This window comes from Taeniopygia guttata, chromosome 3, assembly GCF_048771995.1.
Source record: "Taeniopygia guttata chromosome 3, bTaeGut7.mat, whole genome shotgun sequence".
Taxonomy (NCBI): domain Eukaryota; kingdom Metazoa; phylum Chordata; class Aves; order Passeriformes; family Estrildidae; genus Taeniopygia; species Taeniopygia guttata.
Window position 1 is genome coordinate 39,020,001 of NC_133027.1, and position 13,629 is coordinate 39,033,629.

General features: G+C 38.0%; 1 long non-coding RNA gene across 1 annotated transcript; it reads left to right on the top strand.

Annotated features, from left to right (window-relative positions):
- The first annotated feature begins 1,535 nt into the window (after positions 1–1,535).
- LOC115494290 (uncharacterized) lies at positions 1,536–13,260 on the top strand. Its single transcript, XR_004367285.3, has 3 exons — positions 1,536–1,889; positions 6,586–8,908; positions 12,303–13,260. It is a non-coding gene; the product is annotated as an uncharacterized lncRNA (long non-coding RNA).
- Positions 13,261–13,629: the final 369 nt, after the last annotated feature.

Sequence of the window (13,629 nt, forward strand, 5' to 3'; positions counted from 1 at the left end):
ACCATCAGCAGAAAGTGTACTTGGGAGTGGCAGTGGCCCTCTTTTAGAGAAATATGAAACAGGTTGGAAAAACACTAATAAAACTTGGGAGGAAAATAGTCTATGATGTCAACATAGCCTTCAAATCCATGAACAGTATTTATTAAAAAAATAAATATACACTTATGTCACGCTCTTGTCATTAACATTTAATGTGCAAAGAGTGGGTGAACATTCTATATTTAATTAAAACACAAAATTATTACTTCCATCTGCACATGCAGACCTGAGAAGTGGCTTAAGGTACACAAAAAATTTACATCTGGTATTCAAATATAAGTGTGGGGGGACATTTTAACCATATCAGGTGTCACACCATTCCTCCAGAGTAGAACAAATACAATACGTTATTTATTAATATTTGAAAACATTTTCAATATTTGAAGTTTCTTGGGCACTTGTGTAGAGTTTAAATCATGTAAGTGAATCACAGCTTCCCAGGGTTAGGATATCTCTTCAGTTATTTTCATTTCTTATTTTCATTTTATTTTTCAGTTCCTTTGGAAACCCACACAGAATTTTCTTTTTCTCAGTGTGGCTTTTTCAGTAATTTGTTTGTTCTACATTTAGTGCCAAGGAGCACAGACCATGTTAAATCCATACAGCAGCTTGCGATGTCCTGAACCATATGCTATTTTTACAGCAGGTCACCTGTGGAAATGCTTTTTTCAATCAAATCCTCCTCTTGGCTTGTCACTCTGCTGGTTCACACTGGGGCTAATCCTGGTGCTGCCACTCTGCAGCCACCAAAGCCACCATCTGCTCTTTGCCCTACTCAGGCCTTTGATCAAACAGTAAATCAATCCTTCAGGATAGGGAAGGATTTCCTGGGTGCTGGCCATACGGCAACATATTTGGTCATTGCATGGAGCCCTGGGTAGCACTGTGATCTCTGGTAAGTAACCTACCTTCCCATTATCTTCACTTGGACTTACAAAGATTTCTCAGTGCAGAAATCAAACATTCTTATCTGCCTCAGAAGTGGCAAAGCTACTTGTGCATGGCTTTGAAATAAGGTTATCAAGTGGATATCATGTGCTTCAGAGCAGCAAAGGCTAACTTCCTGCAGGGACAAGGGAAAGACCATACTGGCATTCCCACTGTCCTACCTGAAATCTGTTTGCTGACAAGGAGCTCTAGTGTCCCAGAAAGATTTTGTTTTCTTGGCTACATGTGATCAGACCTGAAACCAAAATGATAAGGCTGGGTAGCTGCAAGAGGAAATCCAAAATGCCGAAGGGGATCATGATTTTTGTGACAGAGGAAGGAATCTGCAATAACACTACAATAGTACAGGCCAGTAAACTTTAGCAGATCTTGTTTTTTGCTGGGGAGGCAACTGCTGAGCAAAGATGGGATGCAATGTATCACTTATCTCTCTGTGCGCATGGGGTTGAAGTGCTGAACGGTAAAATTCTTGCTAAACCCTGCAAAACTGCATCTGACATTCCTTGAGATAGGACAGAGGCTAACTCAGTTGCTGAGTAAGCATAACTGGTGGGCCTTAAAATATCTGTAGACTATAACAGAATTGCTGAACTAACAAGCTGCTGAGCCAGCATAATGAATAGAACATAGCAAAAATAATGCAATAGCTTTGTGGTTAAGACAGCTGTAAACGAAAGAAAAGAGAAGCTGTCTATCCGCTCATTTCAAAGAACTGTCTCCCCAGTCTCTTGTATTTGGACTAAAATGGATTCAGCAAAACAGCAGAAGGATAGTCTGGACAGCTGAGAATGTGTGTGGCCTGTGGGTCACAGTATTATTAGGAGATAAAAGAGATTCAGAAATTCATCAATGTGAGTTCATCAGAAGAGAATCAGCATTGCAGATGCCATGGACTGAGAAAGGTGAGCATTTTCTTTAAATTAACTTGAAATTCTGGCCAGGATATGCTTGGGACTCCCAAGTGGCAGCATCAGGCATCTTGCAGACCTTTGTAAGATATGAGAACTTAGAAATCTGGGCAGAAGTGTGCCTCATAACCAGAATGTTATGCTGCTAAAGACTTTGCTAGGGAGGTTATCATAAACATCCACTGCTTTTTATATAATTTTATTTGTTATCTTTTGGGATAGATGCAAAATTAGATAGATGATAGATAGATATAGACAGATAGATAGATAGATAGATAGATAGATAGATAGATAGATAGATGATAGATAGATAGATAGATAGATAGATAGATAGATAGATAGATAGATAGATAGATAGATGATAGACACATCCATCCATCCATCCATCCATCCATCCATCCATCCATCCATCCATCCATCCATCCATCCATCCATCCATCCATTGCCATAAGATGTATTATTATCACTCATCATTCTGTTGCTGTACTTGCCTGTAATCATTGTCTGGGTTTGGTTGCTGTATTGCTGACTTGTAGGTATATTTGCTGTGCTTTAATTTAGTGGAACTTTTATATGCTACCAGTCCGTGTAAGGTGTTAAAATCATCACCTTTTGAATGTTGTTGATCCCTGTGGTTGTACTTCTACCTACTAAATAATTTGTATTAGTTTTCAAATATTTACATTTATATCTTCATAAAATTGAAAAAAGAGCTGGATACTGATAGGTAATCATTAATATTGCTAATCTGTTAGCCTGGTTTCTTACAGATTTAATCCAGGAGAACTGGCAAAACTACTAAATTACCATAATAGCTAGCATGTCTGGGAATGCTTTAAAGGGTAACCTGTTGGAAGCTGTTCTAAGATGGCTGGTTGGATGTCACCAATATGTTTTGGAGAGAGGAGAGTTTGTTTGTAAAGACACACACTGCACTATGTCTGCTGGCTTTGGGAATGAAGCACAGAAGCCATTTAATCTCATATAACACTTACCCACAGCCTGATATGTCTTTCCTACTCTTGTCCATAAAATTTTGAATAGAGTTCTACAGCTTCTAATGGGCCTTCCTCTTTTTTATCTGAAAAGTTTTGCAAAATGAAACTTTCTGAAAAGTTCAAATGAATAAAGCAGTTCTTACAGCATTTGAATTTATGCATAAATGTTTGTTAAAATCCTACAAAACTTAGCAGAGCATTATAGCTTTTTACAAGGTTGTGGATGATCTTATAAAATAAATGAACTTTAAATCCCATTCAGAATGTACCAAGAGCCATAAACACAATATTTTGTCCTTTTTGTTTTATAATTAACTTATACAACAATTTAATATGAGATTTTATATTGTCCTTTACAGAGAACACATCTTCAGTTTTTTCACACTCTTTAGAACATTTTTTAAGTTATTTCTCATTCTTCATTTTAATAAAAAACAGAAAAAAGTATGTAAAATATAGCACATTGAGCTCTTCTTTCAAGCACAAACAGATCGTTTACTCTTGAATTAGTGGAAAAATGCCCTATGTCAGCATATTTGATTTCGAGTTTATATGAATTTGAGTCATTAAGCTGAAGTCTAGACTCAAAATGACTCTTTTTTCCTGTCATCTGGTTTTAATTGGACCATAAATTTATGTCTTCACAGAATGACTCTGATATTTTACTAGTATTTAAGCAAAACAATATATGTAGAGAAAAAAATACATTATTTTCTTCTTTCACTTCTTATATCCTTTTCTCAAAGGCTTAAATAAATGTTTAACACATTAAGGACTATTCCTTTCCTCTTCTGTTTCCCAGACTAATTTCCAAAATGAGGGGAGGAAGTTCCCCTTATCTCTTTTCAAACTTAATTGTTGCCTTGTGGGATAAGTCACTAAAATGGGAAACATGAAAAAATATTCAGCAAGGTAATGCCTCCAGAGCTTCTGTGGATGCTCACTTCAACCAACAAAGGCTTGGACACATATTGTGAGGTCAAATATGTTAGTCTTTTAAAATCTGTGCCTACATTCAAATAGACCATAGTGAAAATGCAGAGAGCTGCAGCATTCCCCCTCTCAAGCAGCAGTGTTCCAGGTCAGCAGCCACACTGACAGCAGCTGTTCCTGCCGTGCCTGAGCCCTCCTCGCTCTCCTTAAGGAGGGCAGGGTTCCTGTCTGTGCTTAGTCAGTGCTCAGATATCTGTATTCAGCCAGGCAGCTATTCCTCTGTTCCTCATCCCCGTCACAACAACACTCAACATACAGCCAAGACACTCTGATTTTATGGTGCCTGTTATGGCAGAATATGCTAAACAGGGGAAAATACAGTACTGCTACTGAAAACATTAATAATTCCTACCAGAGAAATAGCCATACATCACGATCTATCTAAATAACAGTAAAAAAACATTTTAGCTGTACCTAAATTATAAACAATAATAATAAAGAAAAAAATAGAGTGTAAGAGAGTGTAAGATATCTTTTTTTTTGTCACCTTTTTTTTTTCCTCTGAAATGAGGATCAAGATACATTTTCAAATGTATCTGCAAGCATAAGCACTTGGTACTTCATTGCTACTTAAAGAAAAGTAAGATTCCAAGTAATAATAACAAAAAAGAGACTCCTCAAGTTGAGGGTTCAAAATAAAGCAATTAATAAAAACAGACATCATGGAAAGAATACTGTCAAGATGTTGCTGTTTGTTTTGTCAAAATTAAGGTGGACTTTCTACAGTACTCACACAAACTAAACCCTGTGCTCCAGGAGAGTAAATAATGTCATTCTTAATTTTTCACCAAAAATGAATTGCCCAAATAAATAGGGAAACAAATACTGTTAAAACGTGGTTGCAGAATTTATTCTATATCTGTTCTTTTATCCCTTTCTTTTTATTTAACAATTTATTCTGAAATTAGCCCTGCTTTCAGTTGTCTTTCTAAAGCTCAGTGAAAACCTGTGTCACTGCCAACTTCTCCTGCACCTGATGTTTTATTTTTTTAGCTCTCTCCAAAATCCTTGAGACATGAGCTTGTTCATGAGGCAAGCTTTTGCTACTAACATAATGCAAAATAGCCAGTGGTGCTCTTTAGTCGGCATAAGATTGCTTCTTTAACCACTGCACATGGTTAAAATTTGTGATGATGTTAACTGGAGTTTGATGTATATATTAACAGGAGGCTGGAGGCCTCATTGGATTCCTTTCTGCTATATTCAAAATCACCATAGGTGTTATTTATACCACTTCTGTTCTTAGTGCATTTGCCAAGAAAGAAAAGTCAGTCCAACACAGTTGTCATCTAAAAATAAACACCAATGAGATCTTCTTCCTGTGGGCTGTAAGGTCATTCTGTAACTCAGCATGGTTCATTGATCTATTCTACCCCCTGTGCCTTTCCAGATTTATTGGAAATCTGTTCAAAGGAGAATATATCTTACTGCTTGCTACTCTAGGAACTGCTGCTAAATGCTGAGTAAAAGATTCTTTTTCTATTCTCTTTATTCCTTGTCTTTAGAGACAGAACCGAGGAAAATCTTCCCAAGTCTCTCAGACATCAGCTGAAAACAGATGAGCTGGGAATACAGGTTGAATACTCTCTGCAGTTCTTCCTTTGGACAAGTTCACTAAGTTCAGGAAACACCTTGGGAACAATTCATGTCAGTGTGTGTGTCTGTATTGCTTCTGTCATTAGCATGAAGAGCCTCAAAGTAATCTAAGTCAATGATCTGATTACTAATAAAGAGCAGCACTGGGTATAGGTCAGACGTGTGCTTTGTATTTCCCTTCCTTTTAATATTTCACAGTATTAAACAGTACTGTGAAGAGAAATATCTGGCTACTAGCAAGAGATATATCTATATACCTATATACTTCCCATCAACCTAATCACATAATGCATTTCATGCAGTTCAAGCATTCATGTAAAACATATGTAACTCATTAGAAAAAATGGAGTTTCATCCACATTCACTCAGGTTATGTCCTCTCTTCACTGTAAATCCTGAAACAAATGGGAAAATGTGAGCACATGTGCTGGAGGTTTTACTAGGAGCTCAGCAGCTGGTATATAATCACTGAGGTTTGATTAATTTGTTGTTCTTTATCCTTTTTCTTACTTTAAAATAAAGGTTCTTAGCAAGACTAATGTATATGCACTCAAGCCAGCAGTATGAGAGTAATGTGAATTAATAAAATAGTTTATGAACAGTAGGATCCTGGGGTCTGTGGAGCTCTACTGAAACAAATGGCTCACCTTTGGGGTACCCCTAGAAAATGGTGTGCAAAAAGGGAGAGAGGCGTAGTACATCAAGAAAAAGAAAGATGAAGCACTTGAATTCCTTTGATTCCTGCTACAGAGGCACATCTGACAAAACAAATTTGTGTCAGGCTTTTTGCAAAGTGTTATCTTCTGCTTTCCCCTACTGCTGGGCCAGGCAGCTGCATGCCCCTTCCCCATCTGTGCCTCGTTCGTCTCTTCCCTCTCTTCTATAATTTTCTTTATATTGAACAGTCACCAGTTTTTGGCCTGATGTTTTTGCTTCCAAGCATATAATGGTGGAATAGAAAGGTTATATTTTGAGTCCTAATAATTTAATAATCTTACTCACCCAGTAAATTTGACAGGATACTCTCTTTAAACCATTATCTGATGTGTATATTATTAACAGTATTTTTTTTCTCTATCTCATCTTTCTTCTTCATCCCAAAGGTGAAGTGGTACTGAAGAAGCAAAAGAGTTCAGAAAATGAATATTTCTCTTTGACTAGATATTCAAACAGCTCCATATCTATCAATCCCTCTTATTCTGCACACAACTCTGCCTTCATTACTCCTTTAGCCTCCACCCAGCAGATTCCTTTGTTCTTTTCCCTCAAAAGAACATGCAGTGCATATTGTGAACCTTAACTAAATGAACACAGTGGCATTTGCAAAGTGGTTTTAAGGCCGGGGTGAAAGGTGGTGTTTCAGCCCAACAGAATGGAATGCAAGAAACTCAGCAGTCATACTTGAACACTGCTACTTGGCAGATGTTCTCTGTGAACTTATCTTAAAAAAATTTAAGGTCTTTTGCCTGCTATCGCTGCTGCATAAGCAAATGACCAGTAGTAACAGCTGCAATATCAATAGCTTACAAAAGAGAGAGCGGTTCACCACAGAGCCCGGCCTGATCACAGCTGCGACACCCGACCACTCCCTCTGAAACTGGCATTAGCCAAGCCCTCCCTCTGGCTCAGAACTGGAACCACCCCACTGCTCCTTCTGCTATGCTTATTCCAAGGGAAGGTACCTGGTACCTTTTAATAATCCTACAAGTCCAATGGGGAATGGAGACTGACAGTGGACTACCATGGCCTGAAGGAAGTCATACCATCACTGAGTGCTGCTGTGCCAGACATGCGGGAACTTCAGTATGAACTGGAGTCCAAGGCAGCAAAGTGTCAATGTTAATGCGTTTTTCTCCATTCCTTTAGCAGCAGAATGCAGGCCACAGTTCATGTTCATCTAGAGGGGCATCAAGTACACCTGGAACCAACTGCCCCAGAGGTGGAATTAGAGCGCCAGTATTTGCCAGACACGGATCTGGACTGCACTGGGATATGGAGAGGCTCCATAACACGTCATCATGTGGGGCAACAGAGCAGAGGAAATTTTTTAGAAAGGGGAAAAGATATTCCAAATCCTCCTGTTTGGCCAGTTTTGCCATACAGAAAAGTAAGGTCAAGGGAAATTTAATTTTTAGGAGCAAAATGGCAAGACGGACATCATCAGATTCCAATGGATGTGGTCAAAAAATAGCAGCTACGTCCCCACCAATTAGCAAGACGAAAACACAGGGTTTTTTAAGGTACAGTGGGTTTACACAGGGATGAATATTCTAGATTACAGTCAAACTGTAAACTGTCTCTATCAAATGACATGGAAGAAGAATGATTTCAAGTGGGATCCTGGACAATAAGTTTTTGAAAAAATTAAACAAGAGATTGCTCATTCAATAGCCCTTGGGCTAGTAAAGCAAGGATAAGACATGAAAAATATATTCTACACTACATCCAGTGGATAATGATCCTTCCTGGAGTCTCTGGCAAAAAGTTCATGGGGAGACTTGAGAACAACCCCTGGTCTCATCTGAATTGAGATTTCAAGGATGGTACAGCTGACTTACAGTACTCAAACTCCACCCAACCCTCAGCTGAATAATGTGGTTTAGGAATTGTATTCCCCAGTTCAGTGCCCCCACTAAGACTCTCCAAACCACACAGCACTCTCTTTTGCTTCCCCACTTTCCCCTTTGCTGCTGTGGTGTGATGGACAGGGAGGCAGAAAGGGCAAAGATCAAGGGGCAAGATAAAAACAATTTATTGGAAACAGCAAAGAATAAGAAAACAAACAGTAACAATACAAATGACAGAGGGTACAAGAAAATAAATTATTCATGACAAAAGAATCCAAATAACAGACAGTACCAGACAGTTTCCTCCACCATGTTTACTCAACTGGAAGAGAGGTCCTTTTACCCACCCCTGGAAAAGATGTGAAGAGATAGAGAATAATCTCTCTGTCCTAGGGATGCCCCATCCCACCTACTGCATAAAATTAACCTTGTCCTGGCCAGACCCAGGACACTGGGAGATACAGCCACTTCTGAAATTATTCATCAATTCACAAATGCAAGAAGAAAATAAACCAATATTATTGTTTTTCCCAAAGGTGCATTATCACCTTATTTTATTTAATTTTAAATAAAAATTATACCCACATTTCTCAGGATTATATTCTTTCATTTAAAAATCATGTGTGGAAAAAAAAGGCCACCTGCAGAAGACGCTGAGAGTCTGTAACAGTTTTGCAGTTAATGCTTTTATCCAGACATGACTGAACTTCATGCCCTCCCCAAGCTCTTCCCATCTGCTCAGTGAAACATAGGCTAAGAAAACATGTCACCGCTGTAAATTGATCTTGAACTTTCCTGCTTCACATTTATGTCTTCCAAAAAATCCTTAAAGCTGTAACTAGAGCAGTGATACACTCAGGTAAGAAACAACATTGAGTTAAGCAGCCAAAATCTGGACATTTTCTCTTTATTGTGAAACTGGCATCATTTCACTGAAGATAAAGGTGTAGGTTCTGATTTATTTGTCCAAGAGCATTTCTAATTTATGACCTTAGTAGATTTGCTCAGGTTCTCTTTTAGCTTAAATAGATAAGTAACATATAATATCCTCCAAACCAATGCAATTGGGGAAGGTCTAAGTGCTACACTTCACTTCTGAGTACAGAAAATGCAAGTTTATTGTGCATGAGGGATCTTTTGTTTTATCAAGATTGCTGAAAGTATAAAGGGAACTAAGTATACCCACACAAAAATTACCTCCAGAAGCACATTTAAATAAGACTTACAGAAGACAGAGGGGAAGAGCAAGAACAGAAAGTGTCTGCTCTGATTTACTCTAAATCTCTCCCTGGGTGATTTTGATGACTCAAGACCTGAGAAGTTTAGAAAAATATATATGACAGAGTCAGATGCTGTTAACTCTATGGATACAAACAATAAATATTCTATCCTTCACTACTAAAGAAAATTATAGTATCTTGATCTCTGAAAGAGTAACAACAGCACCATAGGAATATTTTACTTCATAAGCACTTGCATTTATGAATCAAGGGAGAAAAGAAAATGCCCCAAGTATCTTTTTTTAATAGACTTTGTATTTATGAATAACAAAATGTACAGGCATGCCTCAGTCCAAATGATACTGGAAATATTTAATTATCAGGAAAATGACTGAAATATTTTAACACAGCAAAAATTTCTACATTACAATTTGTTATTCTACAAAAAGCAGTAAGTCTTTAGCTGCTGTAATTGCCTGGGTGTACTTGAATATCTCTATACATATTTTAAAATAAAAAAAGAAAGACACAGTCCTATTTCTGTATTCTGTTCTCACTTCATACTTAAACCTGTCCATTTCTAGACACAAATATAGATCTTAAAGCCCATTTATGTGATAAATATAAAAATTGGACAAAATTCTTCCAGTGCTTAACTGTGATTGAATCTACCTGATCCAAATCCCTTTGATAAATTTGACAAATCGTTCTCATAAACATTCTGTTTTGAAGATTTTGGACTTGGTTCATTTTCTTTGCTTGTTCTGAGTAAGGTGAAGCTTTCAGTAAAATCAAAAAGTCTTTTTCCACAGATGAAGACAGTCTCTTTTAAATACCACAAAGACAAAAATTTAAATTTTTAGATTAAAAAATCATTTTAAATCTGTGGTAGTGTTCTTCACCTAATATCTGTTATTCAGAAGACCTTTGTTTTGCTGTCTTATCTTGCCTTGGTACTGGCTGTCTAGTGATGATTTTGGAAATGTTACATTGGGCTATCTGCTCAGTAGTAAATTAAACCTGCCCAGGATAGTTTTCTGCCAAGGAAGCCAACTAGAATAAAACATATCTTACTATTTAATTATTTTAACTGCCAAAAAATGCAAGACCTCTTGCTAATGGATCAAAGCCTGTGCTGTCTCCTGAACTGTGAGCGAGATAGGTTTGAAATCAGTCTGTCCTTTGTTATAGAAGATTGAGTTTTGCTATTATGTTGGAGCCCCATTTAGTTTATCTGTTTAGATGTAGCTTTTACCTCTTTCTTCTACAGTTTCCCCATCTGCAAGGAGAGGAACATGATGCCTGCTTCTCCTAACCCACACTTTGAAATCTCTAAAGGAAAGCATTAGCTATGTCCCTTAATAAAGAAAATGAACTGTTAGAAGATGCAGTACAGACTTCTCCACTTGTAATCACTGTAAATCTCCCAATCTGACATCCACAGAAACCCCTTTGTGTCATTACTTACTCTAAAATGCAAATATGCTGAGGGAACTGTAGCATTGACTTTCTATAGTGTCTTTTAAATGTGTACTAAAGATTTTTTCAGAGATAAAATCCGAAGAAATATAAGGTCAGAGTGCTGGAAGCTTTCTCATAGTTTTAAATATTATTTTTATTATTAAAATTGAAGTTACCTAATATATTGAATATAGAAGCTTCAATTTAGCAATATTTTCTCACCACTGGCTTGTAAGGTGACCTGTTTAAGTTAAGAAAGCTTAACAGGAATTATAGAAGGCAATCATTTAGCAATCAGTGTCATGGTGATGCAGGCCTATATATTTTGTTTAAAGCTTCAATGTGCAATCTCTACTGTCTATAAAAGACAGCTACTAGCACTGTGTCTTGTTTGGCTTGCCTTCTAAGAAGTGGTATTTCAGTGCATATTTGTGTTCTAGTGAACTAGAAAACAGTTTTTTCTTAGAGAAATGGAAAATTTTGTTATGCAAAATAATGTCTGAGGTATTTTTCATAAATTTTAGGAGTCAAAGTTGAGAAGTAATGGGTGCCATGGCTTGAGCGAATAATATGATATTATGTGGAAGCTGAGAATTGCTTTGATCGCTGGTAATTTCCTGATGTTCAAATAATTTACTTTAACAAAAAAAGTATAACTTTTTAAAAAATTATTTCTATCATTCCTTTCACCCAGAATCTTTGCCTGTAATTATAAAACAAACCAAACAAAAAATCCCAGTGTCTGTTTATTTTCTCTGAGTGTTTATAGGGTAAGGTCCTGATCTTACATGTGTGAATAATTTTAAGCAGATGAGCAGAATTAAAATGTTTGCAGAAGTATTTATAGGAATAAGGCTTAAATCCAGTTGGTGCTCACTGCTTGTGCTCCTTCCTGATACAGGACTTGCCTTTGTTGCTTCAGATTTCTTAGTTCTTGAGAAACCATTTTCAAGCTAGAGCATGTCTTCAGTGTTGGTAGATAGAAAGTGAAAGTTTAGACCTTAGAAAAGACAAGAGATCTGACATGTCAAGGACATTTTCTACCTTTATTAGTAGAGAAGGCAGGTAAAAGTCTTTGGTAAAACAGCTTTCCCTTTGATATCTACGAAGAACAGGACTAAATGGATAGGTACCAAGGAACAAAATTCCATGGAAATAAATTTTATAAAGTATTAAAGATAAAGATTTTGGTTCCCTAATCTTCTAGAAATACTATGAAAACAGACATCTTAGAGAGTCTTGATCTGAGATGTATGTGGTAGAAGAGTAAAGTCATTGTCAGCCGCAGTAGACTTTCACTTAAGTCAACAGCTCCCTGCACTTTTCTTTTCCTGGCTCCCCAGTCTGCAGAAGACAGGGGAAAAGCAATAGCCCTGAGATAGGGCACACTGGGGGTGATATCCCTAAGAGCAGCTCTGTGAGATACCTTGTCTACTTCTTTAGGAAGGGCAGAAGGGCAGAGGGAAGACCATGGAGTGCAGTGTGGGAGAAGGGAGAAAGCGGTAACGAATTGCCTGCCTGAAAGGATAATAGATGCCCATTGAGCCTTTTGTTTGTCTTTTAATTTCCTAGGTACAAGATGCATGTGGTGATGTGCTAATCTTGAATATCTCTGGACCTTTCTTCCCATGCAAGCAGCTGGTAGCAGATATCTGCACTGCAAACTTAATGCATGAGATGATTCTCTCACCTTGCCCCCCAAACTGGATCAGTTCTCTCTGATGGATGAAGCCCAGTGTGTGCACATTCAAGGATGCCTGCAGAGTTACCCTCCCTCAGAAAGCCAAGGATACTCTGAGGAGCTTGGGTCGTGGGAACTTATTCAGATATTCCCACAGAAGGAAGTAAACATATGACTAATAACAAATGGCCATGTTAATAGCATGGTTCTGGCCAGCATGTCTGTGAGAAATACAGTACCAAAAGTTAAGTTGCCTTGAACTGTGCCAGGAAACAAGAATTCAGAGTGAAAAGTCATATTTTCAAATTCAGACACTGCCAGGTTATTTCTGACACTTCCATTTTCAGTCGGCTTCTTCAAAGACATCCAGAGGCCACATGTGGCTCAAAAGAAGCCTCCTCTCCCCAAAAAGGGCTGACAATCTCACCCATTTTTCCTGATATTTAAATTTCCATCTTGCTTAAATTGGAAACAGACTTGAACACCAAGTGTGGTGTGGGCAGGGCTAGCTGGAGTCTGAAGAGCAGCATCAGCATCCTGCAACAAGCTGCATGATTCTGCACTGGGTCTGGTTTGGATGGAGCTAACTTTTATCATAGCAGCCTGTATGGTGCTGTGTTTTAGGTTTGTAACTAGCACAGTGGTGATAATACATCAGTGTTTTGGCTGCTGCTGAGCAATGTATGCACAGCATCAAGGCCTTCTCTTTAACTCATTCTGCCCTCTGCAGAGGGTAGGCTGGATCCGGGCAAGAATCTGGGAGGAAGCACAGCCGCTAGAGCTGACCTTAACTGGACAAAGTAGTAATTTATTCCATGTAGTGTCATGCTTATCAATAAAACAGTGCTTGTAGACCTGTCTGAACATTGGTCTGCTTATGGGAGTGGTGAGTGATTGCCTCTGCAGCTCTTGTATGGGGTTTTTTTCCCCTCTTTCCTTAATTTATTAAAATTTCCCATAACCCCACAAGTTTTCTTTCCTTTGCTCTTATTTTCTCCCTGGTGACAGGGAGACGGATTGAGCAAGTGGCTGTGTTGGTGCTTAGAAACTGGCCAGGATCAAACAACCACAAGTCCCATGATATTTGATTACAGTTACAGTTTTTCTGGCCTGGTGTGTCATAGTTTTTTTCTGCTTGCACTGTGCTATACCTCCAGTCTTGTATGGCATGTCAAAGCTCTGACTCAGAGATGGGAAAAGAGAAAGAAAAATTAATCC